This window comes from Nuphar pumila, chromosome 7 (assembly GCF_984573655.1).
Source record: "Nuphar pumila chromosome 7, dmNupPumi1.hap1.1, whole genome shotgun sequence".
Taxonomy (NCBI): Eukaryota; Viridiplantae; Streptophyta; class Magnoliopsida; order Nymphaeales; family Nymphaeaceae; genus Nuphar; species Nuphar pumila.
The window spans coordinates 97,847,639-97,851,211 of NC_143255.1; the positions used below are offsets into that span (position 1 = coordinate 97,847,639).

A 3,573-nucleotide genomic window follows, 5' to 3' on the forward strand; every position below is an offset into this window, starting at 1 on the left:
AAGTCGGATCCCCAATTTGGAAAATGGCCCGAAAGAAAGAAAGAAAGAAAAATGAGCCGAGCCGAGTGACGGAGCGAACGACGCGGTGAGTGATTACTGGCGGAAGGAAGCCCGTCCAGGTGAGTGTACCCGCGAGCGAAGCGTTGGCATAAGAAGCCGCGAAAGAAGCGTTGGAATAAGAAGCCGCGAGCGAAGCTAAGCGGTTCCCTTACGACGTTCCCAATTCCATCCATTGGTTTTTTGGTTTGGTGGAGAGCAATAAAATAAGTCTGTTTCACACCCATTCAGCGGTTGGCAGCTTCCTCTTCTTACTACTTTACCCTCATTTCACAACCCCACACCTCGAGAAGAAGAAGAAGAAGAAGAAGAGGAGGAGATACCCTTTTCCTTCTTCAACTCTGTATCCTCTGACATCTCGTATTAGGTTTCTTCTTCTTCTTCTTCTTCTTCTTCTTCTTCTTCTTCTTCTTCTTCTTCTTGGTTTTGAGAAGGAAATCAAACGCGTGGGTTTCGGATAGGAATTCCCATCTTGAGCGAGTGGGAAGAAAAGGAGGTGGAACAATGGAGCACAACTCCATTCCTTCACCGACTCTTTCTCCAACTTTCCTTTTATATCTCCCGTCGCCCTCCTCTATTTTGCCCCTTCGTTTCATCATCCTTTGATTTATCGATAACGATTAAAGGCTCCCCCTCCCCCTGTTTTCCGGCCGCCGGAAACATGCTCCTCCTCCTCCTCTTCTGCGTCTTCCAGACCTTCCTCATCTTTCTTCTTCTCTTCTTCATCGTGAGGAGGCGGAGCGATGACGACCGAAGCCGAGCGTACCAGTTCTACCGGATTCCCGAGTTCGACGGCGACGGATTTCGAGAAAACGGGCTGTACCGGCGGGTATCCGTCTACCTCAGGTCGCTTCCCGCGTCGGAGGACACCGAGTTCGCCAACCTCTTCACGCCGAGGAACTCGAACGAGATCTCGCACAGCCTCGACGCCAACCGGTTCGTGGAGGATTCGTTTCTCGGGGCCAGGATGTGGTGGAAGAACGAGGACGGCCAGGGGAGTCGGGCCTTCGTGCTCAGAGTCCGCCGGAAGGACAAGGCCGGGGTGCTCCGTCCCTACCTCCAGCACGTTCAGGCCGTCGCCGAGGAGATCACCGGCCAGAGGATCGAACTCCGCCTCTTCACGAACTCGAGCCAGAGGTGGAGGTCCGCCCCATTCCGCCACCCGGCGACCTTCGAGACGGTGGCCATGGACCCGGACATGAAGCGCTGGCTCAAATCCGACCTGGAATCGTTCGCCAAGGGACGGCAGTACTTCCATCGCGTCGGCCGGAGCTGGAAGCGCGGCTATCTCTTCTACGGCGCCTCCGGCACCGGGAAATCGACGACGATCGCCGCCATGGCCAACCTCCTCGGCTTCGACGTCTACGCGATCGAGCTGTCGCACATCGCGGACGATTCGGAGCTCAAAATCCTCCTTCAGCAGACCACCAGCCGATCGGTCCTCGTCGTCGAGGACGTCGACGAGTACTTCGCCGGACTCTGCGCCAAGGAATCCGCCGGCGTCCGGAGGACAACGGGGGTGACCATCTCGGGCCTTCTGAGCATGTTGGACGGGATCTGGTCCTGCTGCGAGGAGCAGAGGATCATGGTGTTCACGATGGGCAGCAGGGACGGGATCGATCCGGCGATCCTCCGGCCGGGAAGGCTCGACGTGCACGTCCACTTTCCGGCCTGCACCTTCCCGGCGTTCAAGACCCTCGCCTCCACCTACCTGGGTGTGAAGGACCACAAGCTCTTCACCAACGTGGAGGAGCACCTCCAAGCAGGGGCGTCCCTCACCCCCGCCGAGATCGGAGAGATCTTGATTGTCAATCGGACCTCCCCCAGCCGGGCCTTGAAGTCCGTCATCAACGCCCTGCAATCGAGCAGCCGGCCGGTGAGGAAATACGCCGCCAGCCACACCAGCGACAGCTTCAGCGGCATGTTGCCGGATTCCGGTAACATAGTCCGGCAGGAGTTCCACACGCTGACGGAGCTCAGGAAGATGTATAGCTTCCTTAGGTTGAAGAGCAGGAGGAAACCTTCGCAGTTGTCTTATGAACCTAAGGAGACTTAGAAGGGAAGAAGGGTCTCCGGTGAGGATTCCGATGCCGGAAATTGCGTGACCCGCTTGAGGCGTTGATTCAGACGTGTTGGGTGGAAGTTTCTTTCTCTCTCTCTCTCTTTTCATTTGCCCTTTTCTTTTTCCTTTGTTAATGTCAAAACGACTCGAAGTTTTGTCCTAACATGGAAAAGAGAAGGGCATGGGTTTGTGGTTCTGGAATCGGAGATTGGTTGTTGTGGTATATTCTTTGTGAACATCCAAAGAATTGTTTCAAGTTATGGGTGGGCCTTTGGAAACTGTTTTGATCGATATGGGAACTGTTTCTGTGTTTTGAAAAATTGTTTCTTATTTTTTACTTGCATATCTTGGTTTTCAAGAAGGTTTTTCTTTCCCCCATCTTCTTTTACAAGTGTGTTTTCGGTCTGAATCCTTTCTTTCTGGAGGTGGAGACTTTTTAATTCCGTAAATTCAATAATTGGACATAAACGAACAATTAAATAAATAAAGCATTGAACATAAACCAACACATAAATAAATAAAGCAAAAGGGAAAGCTAAAAGATGTAGATTCTGATACAGCTAATTTTTTTAAGGTATCAACGTTGGTCGAAGGATCTCCAATCAACCAATCTTGCTGTCTAATTTTGTCCAAAAGGTTTTGGACTCCAGCTGTGTCCATAAGGGTGCCTCTAACTGATGGGATCCGTAAGGGCTTGGATGTAGGTGACCCCACCCGGAGTTTACCTTGCAGGAACCCGGGCCCATTTGGGTGTGTTTCAAAAAAGAAAAGAAAAGACTAAGAGCCTGTTTGGGATCTTTTGTTGGGATGGGGGCAGAGATATGGACCTTCACTAGGATAGGCGTATAGAGTTTATGCATTTGAGGAAGTTAGCAGCTGCTTTGCCTAGCTGAGAAATCCATCTTTTAGTGTAAAACACAAATGAAAAATGGCCTCACTTCCCATCCCAAATGCATAAATGCCAATCCTAGTGCCCAGATTCTAAACGGGAGCACCATGGGCGTTTGATCAAGATTTTGCCTAAGAAACACCAAATGCATAAACCCCCATCCCAGCACCAAGATTACAAACAAGCCCTAAAAGGTTTCACCTTTTCCTTTGGTAGTGTTCTATTGTAGGCCATGGCAAATTGGTGCAGACTATGGGCTCCATGAGCTTGATGGAGATACTACCAACTTGAGGCAGTTAGTGCAGGTGACCTTGTGTTGGTATTTTACAAGTTGCTTTGAGGTAAGGTATGAGTATGGTTTTTATTTATTCGTGTATCAATTATTGGGCTCCCGTTAGGGGTGGCAATCGGGTCGGGTCGGCGGGTTGGAGGGTCAAAATACCTCAACCCGAACATGACTTGTTTATTAAACGGGTCGAATGTGGCAAACACGAACACGACCCGTTTATTAAATGGGTAACTTGACACAACACGGTTAACCCATTTATTAAATGGGTAACCCGAC

The 3,573-nt window shown here is 50.8% G+C and overlaps 1 pseudogene across 1 annotated transcript; it reads left to right on the top strand.

Moving 5' to 3' along the window:
- The first annotated feature begins 253 nt into the window (after window positions 1-253).
- Window positions 254-2,439, top strand: LOC149832577 (AAA-ATPase At2g46620 pseudogene; annotated as a pseudogene). Its single transcript, XR_016433114.1, has one exon. The product of XR_016433114.1 is annotated as an AAA-ATPase At2g46620 pseudogene (transcript).
- Window positions 2,440-3,573: the final 1,134 nt, after the last annotated feature.